At 43.4% G+C, this 17,908-nt stretch overlaps 1 pseudogene; it reads right to left on the bottom strand.

Annotated features, from left to right (window-relative positions):
- Positions 1 to 5,331: 5,331 nt before the first annotated feature.
- Positions 5,332 to 10,476, bottom strand: LOC130848833 (tigger transposable element-derived protein 1-like; annotated as a pseudogene).
- Positions 10,477 to 17,908: the final 7,432 nt, after the last annotated feature.

The following is a 17,908-nucleotide window of genomic DNA, read 5'->3' as shown; positions in this document are numbered from 1 at the left end:
GACCGCTGATCCGCTGGGGCTGGCAGAGGCAGGCTGCCGCCGTGCCACGAGGCAGTGAGCACAGCCAGGGTCCTGCTCAACCAGTGGCCCAGTGTGGCATGACCTTCTGTCGGCACCTCACCAGGCTGCCAGGGCTGCATGGTCCAGGCAAGTGGCCCATCCATGAAGCATGGCCTCAGAGCCAGGGTCCCAGGGCCTATGTAGCGGAGAGCGTGGGCTTGTGAAGTGTGCGACTTGTACCCACAGGCATTTTGCTGCTGCTGTCTGTCAACTCCAGCGCTTTCCTGCAGGGAGCATTTCACACTCTGGCTGGGCTCACCTGGCCCCTCCCAAGCTCCGGCTTTGGACTCCCCTAGCGTCCTGACTGCTGATCTGCTCTGACCCCTGTAGTCACTGCTGTCCAGCAGGCTGCTCACCCACTCCATGCTGACCCCAGGGGGTCCATGCCTGCCAGCCCCACTGGCCAGCGGGCCCCGGCTCCGCGTAACAATCCAGGGACCAGTCTCTTTCCATGTACTTGCTCTGGGCCCCCAGTGCATTGGAGTACGCCTAGATCCTCTACCCCAACTGAGAGGCTTGAGGAAGAGTCCATGGAGAACGATGGGGCAGGACCGTATCTTGGAGGTGCGAGTGCATCCTTTCCCACCCACAGTCCATGACCTCAAATGCACGGCCTCACCCAGCCACCAGGGAGGTCAGGAAATGAAATTCAGCCCAGGAACTGGAGGAATGGGCTTAGATGAATATCTGTCAGTCTCTGCCACAAGATAGCCTAGCTTTTCGTCCCACCACCTCACTGAAACTGCCTCCCTGGGAGGTCCTCAGCAGACTCTTTTTTGCTATATTTAGTGGGCGTGTCTCAGGCTTTATCGTCCTTTACTTCCTAACAACCTGTGACGCTGGCTTCTGTGTTGCTCCCACCCTCTCCACTTGCTTCTCAGTGTGAAAGGGGCTCCTCTTCTTGGGGCCTCAGTTACCACCTGTCCCTATGATGACGACTCCCACATTGGTACTCAGAGCCCGGCTCTCTCTCCGGAGGGCAGACCTGTGTATTCAGCTGTCCATCGTGTGTCTCTGAAAGGACATCTCATGAACGTTTCCTACTCAACAAGTTCAAAGTTGTACTCATGATTTCATCATCTTCCCTTCAAACCTGCTTCTCAATCTGTTTTTACCTGTTTTTTGTTTTTTTTTTTTAAATAAATGTATTTATTTATTTATTGGCTGTGCTGTGTCTTCGTTGCTGCACACGGGCTTTCTCTAGTTGTGACAAGCAGGGGCTACTCTTCATTTCAGTGCACGGTTCCTCATTGCAGTGTCTTCTCTTGTTGTGGAGCACGGGCTCTAGGTGTGTGGGCTTCAGTAGTTGCGGCACATGGGCTCAATAGTTGTGGCTCACGGGCTCTAGAGCACAGGCTCAATATTTGCGGTGCACAGGCTTAGTTGCTCCGTGGCATGTGGGATGTTCCTGGAGCGGGGATTGAACCCATGTCCCCTGCACTGGCAGGCGGATTCTTAACCACTGCACCACCTAGGAAGTCCCTGTTTTTACCTGTTTAAAAAAGAGCTCCATCATCCATTTGGTCAGAAACCTATACATCATATTTGATTCCTCCAAATGCTTCAGTTGTGTCTCCTAGATATCGCCCCATCCAGCCACTTGGCTCCCATGTGCGAGCTGCCTTATCCACTATCAAGATCTTTATTCAAATTATCTGCTGCACACAGGGTTTGCTCCCTAAGCTGCGTGTTCATTGAAGCTGAGCTCACATTTAGGGAGGGTTAGGCCCCCACTTTTGATGTCAACAGTAAATTTGGAGTTAGGAAACCTAAGCTAGGGTAGCCCAGGGCAGTGAGTCATGGTGATGGGGCCAAGTCCCCTTCAAGATAACTGGAGATGTGACGAGAGTTCTGAAAACCAAATGTTCATGAACCTTTTTGCTAAGGACATCTTTATCAAGATCCCAGTAACAACACTGAGGGCTGTCTCAGCTCCCTAACTCCTACCCTGAAAAAGTATAAATTCTGTATAAATCGGAGAAATGATCATTTTATTTCAGGAGGGACAAGGAAAGTAGACCAGTTCTGGAGACTAGATTTGATTGGGTGTGTTCACACTGCTGTTGTGTGCCAGATGTTGGGCCCGGCATCTGAGTTAAGCCTGAGAGTGGTTGTTTGTTGGGCTGGGAGGAAGGGAGGCAGGCTGAGAAAGGCTCCTTCAGAATAGAAAGTGACAGAGAGGGAGGAAGTCCTTCCTTCACACCCATCCACCACACCACTTCCTGTCCGCAATCTTGCCTCGTATTGCACCACCTCAGCCTTGAAGCCTGGGGTTTCCATCACTACATTAGGCCCCAGTTTTGGCCTCAGACCTTGGTTGAGGATGACGACTGTAACGGACAGGAAAGTTAGAGACCCAAAAGCCCCTCTCTTCTTTCCCATCAATGCTAGGGTTCCCACAGTCTGGGCCTGCTCATAGGGCTGTGGGTTCTGCCGTAGCAGAAGCTAAAAGCAAAGGGGCAGCCCCAAATCTCACTGACGTGTCTTCCTTCTTGGATGTCCAGGAAGTTCTGGCAGAGTCAGCGGTGCCACAGCAGGAAGGCTTGTAACCGAAAGCCAGGGAAGCTGAAAGAAGGAAGAATGGAGAGGAGGAAGGAGAGAGGAAGGAAGGGAAGCAGAAGGAGAGAAGGAAGTGGGAGGGAGAAAGGGAAGAGGGTGATGGGGATCCTTGAGCTCTGAACCCAAACCATCCCTGCTCCCGGGGAAGTTATGCTGAAGCCCCAGGAGCGTTTGCTATTGGAAGCTCTCCTAACAATGTCACACGTCTCAAGGTGTGAGAGTGGAGCTAGCCAAGGCCAGTCTCTGGAAACCCCTGTGTGCTTGGAGTCAAGGGAAATTTCCAGGATTGCCCATTTGGCAACTGACCACCTTGATGAAATTGTTCCTCCCCAAATATTTGGGGCAAAGGAGATCCATGCGGTTACTACTGTCGCCGTGGACATCATCCCCATCAGCATGACACACACTGAAAGTCTGCAGTTAGCAGATGCAGGTGTGCTTGGCGTGGCGTGCTTGGCGTGGTGTGCTTGAACTTGTGCCCCAATCTGGGGCTGTGTTCAGGGCAGACTCTGTCCCTGGAGACAACTCACCTGCTGTTTTGGGTGTTCTAGCATGACCTTTTCTGGTATGGTATTCTTAAGAAGATCAGAAATGTCATTGCAGATCAGATCAAAGGCCACTAGCCCAGAATTCCAACCACAACACTGAGGGAAAGCATGAGGGAGAGTCCAGTGTTTGCATGCTAAGACACCATCCTGAAAGGCCCGAGGTGTACTTGGAACTTCCCTGATTTCCCTTAATAACCCGCTGCTTATCTATCCATTCATTCATCAAGGGTCTTGAACTGGTTTGAGTTCTCCGTCACCTTGTACGGGGTGGCACTTCTGCTCTGCTCTGAATCCACCCCCTGCACTTCCAAATTCCAGAGGAACTCATTCTTGGATGGCGCTGGGGCCTGGAAAGCAAGACTGTTTCCTAAGCTTCCCGGGTTTACCAAGCTTCCTTACAATCTTTCCTCTAGGCTGGCAGCAAGGCCCAAAACTACCTTCCAAAATGTCCCAAACCCACGGAAGGCTCAATTTATCAGGCAGTACTTTTTGAAATTGAGAAAGTAGAAGAGTTCAAGAACCACAAGTGGTGGCCAGCATCCTGAGGCTAGAGAGTGGAAAGAACCAATGAATGTTCTCCGCAGCAGTTCTTAAGCTGTTGCAGCACATTTGCAAATTATTAATTAATCATTATGAAATGTTATTAGTAATTACTTACTTATTTTAATTCATCTTAATTAATTATTGCAGTAAACCTGTACATTTACTAATAAAAATAAATTATATCGATAACATAATTTATTATTGTACTACATTAATACATTTATTTATGAAGTAACAATAAAATACTTACTTTAAAGTAATAAGATAATGAATTATTAATAATTAGTTATTATTACAAATTTACTGATTAGCTATTGGTCAAACACTCTGTAGCTAAGTACCCACTGTGTGTGTGGGGAGGGGAGCAGGACCAGCAAGGGAAAGACTCCCCCCACCCCACAACACCTTAAAGGGAGCCTTGTACAGTTTCTGAAATCTTACCACCATATCTGTCTCATGTTGAGCAGAGGAAATCTAATGATTTTTACCATCTTGTCGGAACAGGGAATACTCCTCCTTAGAATGTAAGCAATTATAGGACATAAATTGTGTTTGTTCTATTTTTATTGATTTACAATGTTGTGTTAGTCTCAGGTGTACAGCAAAGTGAATCAGTTATACATATACATATAACCACTCTTTTTTTAAAGATTATTTTCCCATATAGGTCATTACAGAGTATTGAGTATAGATCTCTGTGCTATATAGCAGGTTCTTAGGGAATTGTGTTTTATCTATCCATATACCCTAACATGCTGATAGCCTAATATCCATAGAGCTTAACCGTGCTAACAAGGTACCTAGCACATGTGCTTAGCACTAAAAATTCCTGTTTGGGGGAATGGTGGATGAACGGCTACTCCTTTCCTAGTCTTCACCCCAATTAAGGCCTCACCCTCATTGCAACCCAAAATAGAACTTACTATTACTCTATGTGTGATATGATTTTCTCATTGTTATTTCCCCATTTAAGAGTGTGGACCTAAGCTACTTTTCTTGTTCCTGTAATTCAACATCTGGGTCAGCTTGCTTGCTGTAATTAGGGATTCCCATAAATCAGCAGTGAAGTTGCTTTGTAAAGGCCTTGTAACAGTATGGTTGAAAGGTACAGTACGCTAGTTGACAAGGATGGGGGTGGGGCAGAAACACACACAGGGAACAAATCTCTTTAGGTGTCATCTTCAATTTTATTCAAATGTTGTAAATACAGTTGCTATATTTTATTTGTCCTACAATCATTACTATCTAAACCTTTCATATTGATTTAGGATGACTTAACTTCTCACCTGTGCACAGAGGAGTTGGATAGATAAATTACCAGTGGCCCTCAACTAGAGAGAAAAAAGAAAGAAATTTAACAGGTTGCAGGGAAAAAATTCGGGAGAAAAATATACAGGCATACCTGGGAGATAGTCTGGGTTCAGTTCCAGACCACTGCACTAGAATGATTATAGCAATAATGCAAGTCACACGAATTATTTGGTTTCCCAGCACATATAGAAGTTATGTTTACACTATACTGTAGTCTATTAAGTATGTAGCATTATGTCTAAAACACAATGTACATACCTTAATTAAAAAATACTTTATTGCTAAAAAGTGCTAACTATCATCTGAGTCTTCAATGAGTCCTCATCTTTTTGCCAGTGGAGTGCTTTGCTGCTGGTGGATGGTGCTGGCTGCTGACTGATCTGATCAGGGTGGCAGTTGCTGAAGGTTGGGGTGGCTGTGGCAGTTTCTTAAAAGAAGAGAGCAAGGAAGTTTGTCGCATCAAGTGACTCTTCCTTGCACAAGCAATTTCTTTGGGGCGTTCAGTGACGTTCAATAGTATCTCTGCATACAGTAGAGCTTCTTTCAGACTTGGAGTCAATCCTCTCAAACCTTGCTACTACCACTGAAGCAAACTTGGGTCTGCTCACCCGATGTGCAGTAAAGCCAATCTACTGACACCAGGCTGTGGTGAAGGAAAGTACAGAGCTTATTGTAGGGCTAAGCAAGGAGAATGAGCCCCTCGTGCTCAAAAGACTCAAACTCCTCAAAGGCTTCCAGGGAAGGGATTTTAAGGGCAAGATGAGGGAGAGGGTCACGGGGTATATGACCGCCTGTGTACATCCTTCTCATTGGTTGGTGGTGAGGTAACAGGGTGATGTTTCTGGAATCTCGACTATCAACCTTCTGGTTCTAAGTCGCCTTGGGTCTACGTCCTGGTGGTCAGCATGCAGTTAACTTTTTTTTTTAAACAAATATTTATTTATTTATTTATTTATTTGCGTTGGGTCTTGGTTGTGGCTCATAGGCTCCTTGGTTGCAGCATGTGGCCTCCTTAGCTGTGGTATGTGAACTCTTAGTTGTGGCATGCATGTGGGATCTAGTTTCCTGACCAGGGATCGAACCCGGGCCCCCTGCATTGGGAGTGCAGAGCCTTAACCACCGCGCTTCCAGGGAAGTCCCTGCAGTTAATTTTTTCCACCTGGTGGGGGTTTTAGTACCTGCAAAACAACTTAAGGACATGGCTCAGAATCTTATCTATAGACCTTGAGGAGGAACTAAAGGTCCTTCACTTTGTTTTATGGCTAAACTATTATTATTTTGTCTCGCTCGACTGCTTCCTTTGTTTCTGCATTTTCTCACTTCTCTGATTAAATTTGTTCTTTGGAAGTCGGGGAAGGCCTACAAGATATGGGTGACACAGGGGAGGGGTGGGGTCTGTCCCTGGGAAGGCCCCGCAAGGTCCTGATCAGTTTTATCACTGCTTTATCAACTAAGTTTATGTAATATCACAAATCCTATGTTGTTATTTCAACAATCTTCACACTATCTTCACCAAGAGTAGATTCCATCTCAAGAAACCACTTTCTTTGCTCACCCATAAGAAGCAACTCCTCATCTGTTAAAATTTTATCATAAGATTGCAGCAATTCAGTCACATCTTCAGGCTCCACTTCTAATTCTATTTCTTTTGCTATTTCTACCATATCTGCAATTACTTCTTCCAGTGAAGTCTTGAACACCTCAAAGTCATCCATGAGGGTTGGAATCAACCTCTTCCATACTACTGTTAACATTCATATTTTTACCTCATTCCATGAATCATGAATGTTAATGGCATCTAGAATGGTGAATGGTGAAACCTTTCCAGAAGGTTTTCAATTTACTTTGCCCAGATCCATCAGAGGACTCCCTATTTACGGCAGCTATGGCCTCATGAAATATATTTCTTAAATACTGATAAGACTTGAAAGTTGAAATTACTCCTTGGTCCACGGGCTAAAGAATGAATGTTGTGTTAGCAGTCATGAAAACAATATTAATCTCATTGTACATCTCCATCAGAACTCTTGGGAGACTAGGTGCATTGTCTATGAGCAGTAATATTTCTGAGGTCTTTTTTTTTCCTGAGCAGTAGGTCTCCGTATTCAGTAAGTCGTATTGTAAACAGATGTGTTATCATCTGGGCTTTGTTGGTTCATTTATAGAGTGTAGGTAGAGTAGATTTAGCATGATTCTTAAGGGCTCTAGGATTTTCAGAATCGTTAATGAACTTTAGCATCCACATCATGTCACTAGTTGCATCAGCCCCTAACAGGAGAGTCAGCCTGTCCTTCGAGGATTTGAAGGCAGGCATTGACTTCTCCTCTCCAGCTATGAAAGTCCTAGATGGCATCGTCTTCCAACAGAAGGCTGTTTCGTCTACACTGAAAATCTGTCATTTAGTGTGTAGCCGCCTTCACTGATTACCTTAGCTAGACTTCTGGATAACTTGCTGCAGCTTCTACATCAGCACTTGCTGCATCACCTTGCACTTTTATGTCATGGAGACAACTTAATTCCTGAAACCTCATGAACCAGTCTCTACTAGCTTCAAACTTTTCTTCTGCAGCTTCCTCACTTCTCTTGACCTTCATAGGATTGAAGAGAGTTAGGGCCTTGCTCTGGATTTGTCTTTGTCTGCAGGGAATGTTGTGGCTGGTTTGATCTTCTACCCAGACCACTGAAACTTTCTCCATATCAGCATAAAGCTGTTTCGCTTTCTTGTCATTTGTGTGTTCACTGAAGTAGCACTTTTAATTTCCTTCAAGAATGTTTCCTTCACATCCACAACTTGGCTGTTTGATGCATGGTATATAGTTTTTGGCCCATCTTGGCTTTTGACATGCCTTCCTCACTAAGCTTAATCACATCTAGCTTTTGATTTAAAGTGAGAGATGTGTGATCTGTGACTCTACTTTTCACTTGATCACTTAGAGGCCATTGTAGGGTTACTAATTGACCTAATTTCAATATTGTTGTGTGAGGAATGGTTTGTCAGTGGAGCAGAACACATATGACATTTATTGATGAAGTTTGCCATTTGATATGGGCACTTTCCATGGAACTCCAAAACAATTACAATAGCAACATCAAAGATCAAAGATCACTAATCACAGATCATCATAACAAATATAATAACAATGAAATTTTGAAATATTGCAAGAATTACTACCAAAATGTGGCAGAGATATGGAGCGAGCAAATCTTTTGGAAAAATGGCACCCACAGACTTGCCCAATGCAAGATTGCCACAAACCTTCAATTTGTAAGAAATATCTGTGAAGCTCAATAAAGCAAAGAGCAGTAAAATGAAGTACGCCTGTACATTATCGAGAAGACACCCTTCAGGTTATCTAATTACAGTATTTCAGTGTCTTTGAGATATTTTACAACTCTATAAATTGCAGTTAATTGATAGCAGTGCAAAATAATTCCTACCTATAGACATGCAAATTATGTCAAAAGACTATCAATTCACTTTCCTCCCTTCCTCTCCCTCCAAAAATCAGTTTGTCTCCATTTGTGCAATCATTTCAATATTCCAAATCTATACATATGACTGTCTTTTGGATTCTCTTCTGAACTGGTTATAACTGCTCAGCTTCCCCATTGATTAATGATCTTTAATCTTTAATAAGTAAAAATTTTAACACATATCCATTTCATATCTGAATAAGAGCCATGATTTTGCCTTTTTTCTTTTTTTAGATTTATTTTTAAACAAGGTCAAATGATCCTAGTATTGTTGTTTGGAAGATGTTCGCCCCACGTAAATAAAGACAGTATATTTACATTGAGAGTCATCTCCAAGGAGCAAAGTCTCTGGGGCCATTTCTCCTGTTCTGCTGTCTTGGGCTGCGTTATCGTGAATCAAGCCCTCATATTTGCTGTTCCTCCTCTTTGTTTTTTCTCCAGTTCCTAAGCATCTTTTACACCACAGGCTAAAGGTCATTTTTCCCAGAAGCCTTCTGCATCCCCAATACATTTGATTAGATGCTCTTACTCTGTGCTTTCCTTGACAGTTTGGTGACTCATAGCATAATCCCATTCTTTATTATAGCTCATTTAAATACATAAACATGCAAATGAACGGATCCTGATGTGAAAGATTCTGCAGCATCGTATAGCCTCTTGTTCTGGTGCCTGACTTCAGTGAGAAAACTTCTTGAGTATAAACAGAATCTTTGTGGAAATATTTCTCTTTTTTCATTTTCAACAGACACATTGCCCTTTAAAATTTATTTTGTATTGAAATACCTTTGTGCTTCAAAATTCTTACTCACACCTGTTTCAGTTTTTCCTTTTCATATTTACCTCTTTGTCTTTCTTTTTTCCTCCTCTAGCCTCTTTCTTGAACTACAGAGCCCACAAAACTAATAGCATAGGATCAAACCTGTATTTGCAAATAAACGCTTTGAAGGCAACGAGATCCTGACACATTGCACCTCGGGCTGTTTTCCAGGGACACTCATGGGCACAACCAAGGAGTGGGCATCTCCCTGAGGCCACCCTTGGAGTGACCCTGAGGTCAGAATGCACAGTCTTCACACCTCCATAAGAAAACGATGCCAAGCGCTTGTCTGAGTCATCTGACTCCTGTAGAAAGCTAGGAAAGTAAAAGCATGAGAGGCACTCTGGGTCCCAGAGCAGACTGAGCAAATCTGTGTGCTTATCCAGACTACTTCTTTACATTAATAAGGAGAAAGATGATGATGCATTTCAGAAATACCTGGACCCCCTTTCAAACCAGGATTTCAGAAAAGCTCTGCGGTGTACTTCCATGTCACCCCAGGGCCGTGCAATGTGGTTGGTGGTCACTGAAGTTTCTTTGCCTTCCAGCTTATTGGTGAGAAAATATGGAATCCTGTGTCTTTAAGAACTGAAACTGTCTAGAAACAGGATTTGATACCCAGTAGGAGAGAGAAGACTTCCCTTTTGCTGTTCAAGTTTCATCTTCAGTTATCAGGAACTGAGCGGGGGGCACCAGGACCGGAGCTGCAGCAGCATAGGCCTATGAAGCTGCTGCTCTCTGGAAATGAATACACTCTTCTTTCTTTTTGAATGTACCTCATTACAGTGAAAGAAAGTCCCTCGTTGACTCTGCATGTCCCAGGGTTTCACTGGAAGAGAGGAGCACCAAGCGCCGTCCCAGATGCTGGCCAGTCCCAGGATTCCCTGGGGCTGCCCTTTGTGAGCCTGGCACACTATCTGCACGGGTGGAGCCCTGGAGGCAGGGACTGTGGGGTGGAGCCCAGTCTGTGCTGGTGAGAGAGCCAGCGACCCTATGTCGGAAGGCTACGAGGGTCCCGTGGTCCAACCTATGCATTTTACAGCCGAAGCCGCTGAAGTCCCAGATGCCAGCCATGTGCCCTTCAGGATGGTTGGTGTGCAGCACGGCCAGGACTGTCAGGAATCCATGTATCTTGATATCCTGGGGTGTGATTTTTCCTACCATTCCACAGAATTACCAATGCCCACTGTCTCGCATGGGCTGTGTTGGAGGATGTTGTTGTGCTGGTGTATCTCGCCTCCTGATACACACAGCCATTTTTCACCCTACTCTGCTTCACTATGTGTCCACAATGCTGACTCCTATATACTCCAGCCCCTGATCCCCTGTTGGCTGGTTTCTAATTGAATTAGCCAATGGGAGGCACCAGTAGGAGATTGGAGGGTAAAAAGTGGAAGAGGTCGGCTGGGATGTTTCTTGGCTGTCCCTTCCTGATTTGGAACCTCAGATCTGTCACATTCCTCTGTGACAGTTGCTATTCCTGGCTCAACAGCCCCCTCCTCCACTGGGTCCCATCCTTTCCTTCTGCCCTTTCAGGCCTAGATGTGGTAACAGTTCTCCACTGTTGATATCCCTTGGGTGCCTCAACATCTTAAGGTTCCCTTAATCCTGCCCACATCCCTCTAAATCATCCCTTCATTAAAAGCTCTTCCATAGAGTGGACTCCTGGAACCTGATTGATATGTTGGTCAAATTTGTTCCAGCATTCTAAACCAGGGGCCAGTTGGCTAGCAACTAACAAATCCACACTAAAGAACACCATTATCACCACCAAAAACGTGGAGAAAATTGCTTTGTAGTTCCTCAGAGCCCTAAGTCTCAGCATCTGTCTGACTAATTAATGCCCAGAGAACACCATTTTTGCCAGCAGGGTCTGCCCTGTGGAGGAAAAACTAAAGGGCTGGCTGGAGTGACTCCATCTCTAGCTCTCAGCCTGCTGGACACACTTAGTGAGACTGAATTCCTGAGCTTTTGCGGTACATGTAGATATAATTCTTCTCTCAAACTCTCTCATCCTCCACTCCTGTATATAAACATACTCTGCTTTTCATTTCCCAAGTCCTGGAAAATGAAACCATCATCCTCTCAGCTTCCTGAGCTGGAGAATGCAAAGTTAACTGGACTTCTTCCACCAAGTCTAGTTGGTCTCCAAATCTATCTTCCATCTGTTCTTGCTTCTCTATCCCCATGGGTGTCACTTTGTTTGGACCAGTAGTTCTCAAGCAGGATCAACTGGAGAGCTTTTTTCAAAATGCAAATGCTTTAACCCCCCTTCCCCCTGTCTCCTAAGGGGATGTGAAATTGTTGACCAGGATAGGATGTATTTCGCTACTACCCAGTCCCTGGGTTCACTGAGTTCCATTGGTTTTGACCTTCATATATCTTCTGCCTTGGTCTGCCTGTCTCTAGCCTTTCCACACCAACAGAACTATCTGCCTAAAAGCCAAGTCCGACCACTTTTTCCTTTTGTTTGAAAATCTTCAGAGGCTACAATGATAAAAATGAACCTGTGGATCCAAAGAAAGCCTTTCACCACCTGGTTCTAACCTATCCTTCTAGTTTCATATCTGAAAGTACAGAGAATAAAGGAAATGGTAGGAGGAGGCAAGAAAAGATAGACACAGAAGACCACATTAAATATTTAGGGGTTCTGGCTGCTAAGGTCAGGAAAAGAACCTCAGATCCAGAGCTGTCTTCCAAGCCTAGAATCCGTGAGGTCTCACCAAAGATCTCCATGAGATTTCTCTCCCGGACATTCCATATGCAACCCCCTTACCTGACTAAATGGGATGAGCTTTAGTTCTTTAAGCTCAGCAAAGCCTAAGTAAATCAATGCCCTCATGATTGTCTCCACCTGGTAAGTCCTCAGCCATCTTCTGACTCCCAGTTCAAATGGTACCTTCTTTGAGGAGTCTCCCTTGAGTTACCTAATCAGAGCTATACTTCCTTCCTCTATGCTGTAGTAGAACCTCGTATGTGTCTCTGTTATAGCATTGATCTTGTTTTGTTCAATTTCAGCTTCATTGTATTATTTTAAAATTTTCATATAAATTTGGAATTATCTTGTCAATGTCTAGAAATTACAGTTGTTTTCAAGTAGGGTTGCATTAAATTTATAAATCAATTTGATAAACTTGAATCTTCCAAACCATGCAGGTGATATTATCTAGTCTTTTATTTAAATATTTTAAATTTCTCTCAGCTTATACAATGTATTGTAAAGATTCACTGTAGATGTCTTGCACATCTTTCATTAAATTTATCCCCAAATATTTGATGCTTTCTGATGTTATTGTTAATTGGATTTGTAAGATTATAATTTTCCAGTTGTTTGTTCTGATTTATTGTTTTTTTGTGTGCTGATCTTGTATCCTTTCACCTTGCTAAATTCACTTACTAATTCTACTTGAGGTGTTTTTTTGTTTGTTTTTGTTTTTTAAGATTTCTTGGAATTTTCGATGCAGACAATTATGCTGCTTGTAAAGAAACTTTTACTTTTTCCTTTCCAAACTGCGTGCCTGTTATTTCATTTTCTTGCTTTACGCATTAGCTAAGGGCTCCAGCCTAGTATTTAATAGATGTGTTAAGAGCAGTTATCTTTTCATTGTTCCCTCTCTTAGGGGAAATCATTTAGTCTTTCACCATTAAGTATGGTGTTAGCTGTAGTTTTATTTCAGAATTGCCCCATGTCAAGTTTAAGAAGTTCACTTCTATTCTTAGTTTTCTGGGTGTTTTTATTGTGAAGGATTATTGAATTTTTTCAAATGCTTTTTCTGCATCTATTGAGCTGATTACTTGATTTTTAATCCTTCATTCTGTTAGTGTGGTCAAGTACTACACCATTTTTGTTTTTGTTTGTTTATTTGGTTGCACCAGGTCTTAGTTGTGGCAGGAAGTCTCCTTAGTTGCAGCTTTTAGGCTTCTTAGTTGCAGCTTGCCAGCTCCTTAGTTGCAGCATACATGTAGGATCTAGTTCCCTGACCAGGGATTGAACCCAGGCTCCCTGCTTTGGGAGCTGAGAGTCTTATCCACTGTGCCACCAGGGAAGTCCTCTGATTGTTTTTTGAATGCTGAGTTGACTGCTCATTCCTAGGAAAACCCCATTTGGTCATGGTACATTATTTTTATGTATTGCTGGATTCAACTGGCCAACATTTTGTCAAGAATTTTTGTATCTATGTTTATGAGAGATATTGGTCTATGATGTTTTTCTTGAACTGTTTTTGCCAGATTTTGGTATAAAAGCTTATTTTTTAATTAAAATTTATTTTTTAATCAAACATATATGTAATTTAAAAACATCTGATAGTGCTAGAAGGCTTATGGGGTAAGTAGCACTAGTTTCAACTACAAATAACAGAAAACGCCCAAATATTTGTGCTTAAACAAGATATACATATGTTTTTTCATTTAAAAGCAGTCTGAGAGGAAGGGAGTCAAGCTGATATGGCAGCTCCACTGTGTCATCAGAGATCCAGGCTCATTTTCTTTTCCTGGTTATCCTTAGGGTTACTTCATATTCCAAGATGGCTGCTGGAGCCCCATGTATCACGTCCATATGCCAGGCCATCAGCAAGAGAAAGGGGAAGAAAAGAAAAGGTTGTCTGCCTCTCACTTTTACAGGGCCTTCCAGAAGTCCCACATGACCCTTCTAATTATGTTTCTTTGGCCATCATTTTATCTTATGACCACATCTAGCTGCAAGGAAGGCAGGGAGATGTAATATTTTAGCTAGGCACATTGCCCAGAATTTAACAAGGAAGAAGAAGAGGATGGATACAAATATTAAGCTGAGCCAAAAAGGCCAGGATACAAAAAAAGTACACATTGTATGATTCCATTTATACGAAACTCTGGAAAAGCCAAATCTAGTTTCTAGTGACATTACTGATTGCAGGCCAGGATTGAATGGGATGGGGTAAAATGAAAATCTGAGGAATGATGGAAATGTTCTATAACTTGATTACATGGGTATATAAATTTGTCAAAATTCATCCAAATGTACACTTAAAATGAGAGCGTTTTTGTAGGTAAACTATACCTCAATAAAGTTAATTTTTGTAAGTATGGAAAGTCCCAGCAACCACAACAAAACTGCTCTTAAACTTTGTTCATGTCTGTCAAGTCTTCATTCATTTGCTTACCTTTACATGATTGAAATCAGAATGTGCATAATGACTTTGAATCTTGCTTTTTTAAAATAATATTCTTTTTATTTTATCTTTATTTGGTTGTGCTAGGTCTTAGTTGCGGCAGATGGGCTCCTTAGCTGTGGCTTGTGGGCTCGTTAGTTGTGGCATGAGAACTTTTAGTTGCAGCATGTATGTGGGATCTAGTTCTCTGACCAGGGATTGAACCTGGGCCCCCTGCATTGGGAGCATGGAGTCTTAACCACTTCACCACCAGGGAAGTCCCTGAATCTTGCTTTTTTCACTTAACATTACATCATAAAATTTTCCATATTGCTTCATTAATTTTCATAATCACCATTTTAAATGACTCTATAACCCTTTGGGAATTGAAAATGTAATATATACTTACAGTAAAAAAAAAAAATTCAGAAACACTCTACATAGTAAAAGATAAGTCTTCCCCCCAACTCTGACCTTTAAGTCCCCTTACTTAGAAGCAGTGGACAGGGACTTCCCTGGTGGTGCAGTGGTTAAGAATCCAGCTGCCAGTACAGGGGGCACAGGTTCGAGTCCTAGTCCAGGAAGATACCACATGCTGCAGAGCAACTAAGCTCGTGCACCACAACTACAGAGCCTTTGCTCTAGAGCCTTCAAGCCACAACTATTGAGCCCACGTGCCACAACTACTGAAACCCAAATGCCTAGAGCCCATGCTCTGCAACAAAAGAAGCCACCGCACTGAGAAGCCTGTGCACCACAACTAAAAGTAGCCTCCACTCACCACAACTAGAGAAAGCCCGTGTACAGCAATGAAGACACAACACAGCCCCAATAAATTAATTAATCAATTAATTAATTAATTGTAAAAAAAGAAAAAAAAAAGCAATGGACAATCCAGTTTCCAGTATGTACATCCAGAAATATTCCATGCACATAAAAACACTGATGTGAATATCCTTCCCTCTCCTTTTAGACATAAATAAGAGAATTTGAGATACTTGCCTTTTCCCATAACACAGCTTGGATATCATCTCACGTTCACACATTGAAACAGGCCTCGTTCTTTTTAACCACTGCATGTGTTCTATAAGGTACTGAGCCAATATTGATAAATATTTAGGGTTTTCCCAGTTGTTGTTTTTTTTTCTATTTCACATAGCACAAGATATAATGTTGAAGTGTTGACTCAGCTACCAAGTTACAGTGGATGCTACATTCCAAAGGAAGTGCTAGCCTGTATGCAAAATTTACCACAAAAGTAGCTGAAAGCTGGTTACATGATCATTGAAACCTCTCAGCTACACTGAGGATATAAAAGCATGGAGAGGGAAGAGCTTGTGAAGGGATTTGGGGGGGCTTCCTCCACCTCCTAAGGTCAAGAATACTTTATTCAACAGGTAACTTAAAGGGCTCAGTATATGTCCCCGCAGAATGAGGTCTGATTTCAGCTTGGGAAACGCTGAGGAGAAGAGAAATACTGGAATGCTGGCTTAAGTATATAAAGTGGTGTGGCTCCTGCCTGTGCTAATCCTGTGGGCTCAGGATTTCTCCAGAGAAAATTACACGTTTTCCCGTTCAGCAGTTAGCACTGTCAGTGTCAGTCCCCATTCTCCACTTTCCATCTTTTTCTGGTCTGTCAACTGGAGGCTCAAAAGGCCAGCTTTTATCTCCTTGACCAAAGATCACAGCTTGTTTCTCTCATATTCTCAGCACAAGTCAGGAGCAGACAGATCAGGACCTCCGGAGCAGGTCTGGGTCCAGTTCTCGGCCTGGCTCCTTGCCTTTTACCCTTCTTTGGCCCCCAGCCCACTTAGCCTGTGGGCTGGGCTGAAATAGAGACCCCATGGGTCACTGTGCTGAGCCTGAAGGGCTTCTCTCTTCCTTCCTACCACCTGCATCAAGACAGGTGCTTCCTCTCACCCCACTGCTGCCCTCCCAGGAGAGCCTGCTTTCTGGGCTTCTTCCCCCTCATTGCTCCTCCTGATCTAGAGGCCAGCTGCCGAGGTCATGACATGCACACACTCCCTACATGATCTGTCCTTGCAGTCCCTGGGTTGTTCTCTCTGCTCCTCCCACCCTCAACTAAGCCCAGGGCTGGCTGTCCCCAGAACAAGGCACAAGCTCAGAGAGTATCAGCCCCTGTTAGCATCCTTGGGAGCAAAGCACAATTCTGCAAGGAAAGTCACTGCCTGTGAAAATAATGTCCAGTAAGGTGCTTTGCAAACTTTAATGTGCATTGGAAGCACCTGAGGATCTTGCTGAACCACAGACCCCGACCCAGGAGACCTGGATGCTGGAAATCTGTATTTCTAGCAAGCTCCTACGTGTTACCAGTGCTGCTGGTCTGTGGTGTCAACTGTGGCAAAGACTTAGTACATTCCAAAGCCAAAGTGATTTTTAGAAAATCATTCTTTGGGGTCATCTCATTAGGTAAGGAGAGCAGTCAGAATTAAAAATAAATTATTTAAATATTGTAAAACATGAGTGCTTTTATTTCTTTCACGGATATGTATTGATATTGATATTATCACAGAGTGGCGTGACAGAGGGCTAAAAAAGAGGGTCCTGGGAATCTGCTGCAACAAAGAGGGAAGCATTGAGATTCGTAAGTCTGTTTTCCTGCTACATGTGACCGCGACTTTGAAAATCAGCTTGAAAATGCCTGATTCTCACCCATAGGCCAGGGTGCAACAACTGATTCTTTATCCATTTTTTTTCTTGGCCATTTTTAGGGAGTTTTCTAGCCTTCCTTGAGTGTGTTCATATATATGCATTGAATAAACGAAAAAAATAATTGGATTAGTTTGCTAAGAAGTTAGTTTCTTCATTGTATGAAAGTAAACTCTGGTCCCTGTCACTGTATTGTCACAAAGTCTGTGCACTGTTCAGGTTAACGATGCTTTCCCAAACCTAAGCCAGGCTCACACCCGTTTCCTCCCATTGCCCCTGCCCGCCCAGGGATTACTCAGGATTACATGAATGTGCTTTCCTGAGCAAGGCTGGGCAATCGCTGTTGCTGCCCTGCGATGACAGCCAGAAACAGCTCTTCTGTTGTCACCTCTCCCCACCTACGCTGGGTAGGGGTGGGGGTACAGGAGGATTGGCAGGGAAGCTAAGAGGCTGCTTTGAGAGGCTGCAGAGTAAACTGCTGCATGGTTTCTCTCTGAGTCATCAAGGCAGGGATGAGCTTGGAGGAGTGGAGTTTTCCTGCCAGAATTTGGATATCTCTGGGTATAAGCTGATGCAATTGGCTCTGCGGACTGGCAACCATCCCCGTGGCTACTGCCTCATTTGCATTGTGATTTACATGGCTGGGTCTTAGACACTCATGGGAAGGCATTTTTCTGAAAGGGTTAGGCAGATACAGGCTTTATGCATATTTATGCAAGTGAAGAGTTCTTTGGAGCGATGAAGGCTCAGGGAACCAGATTTTTGGCTGTTTCTGCATTTGTGCATTTCTATCA

This window comes from Hippopotamus amphibius, chromosome 3 (genome assembly GCF_030028045.1).
Source record: "Hippopotamus amphibius kiboko isolate mHipAmp2 chromosome 3, mHipAmp2.hap2, whole genome shotgun sequence".
NCBI classification, from domain to species: domain Eukaryota; kingdom Metazoa; phylum Chordata; class Mammalia; order Artiodactyla; family Hippopotamidae; genus Hippopotamus; species Hippopotamus amphibius.
This window is presented reverse-complemented; position numbering and strand designations above follow the sequence as displayed.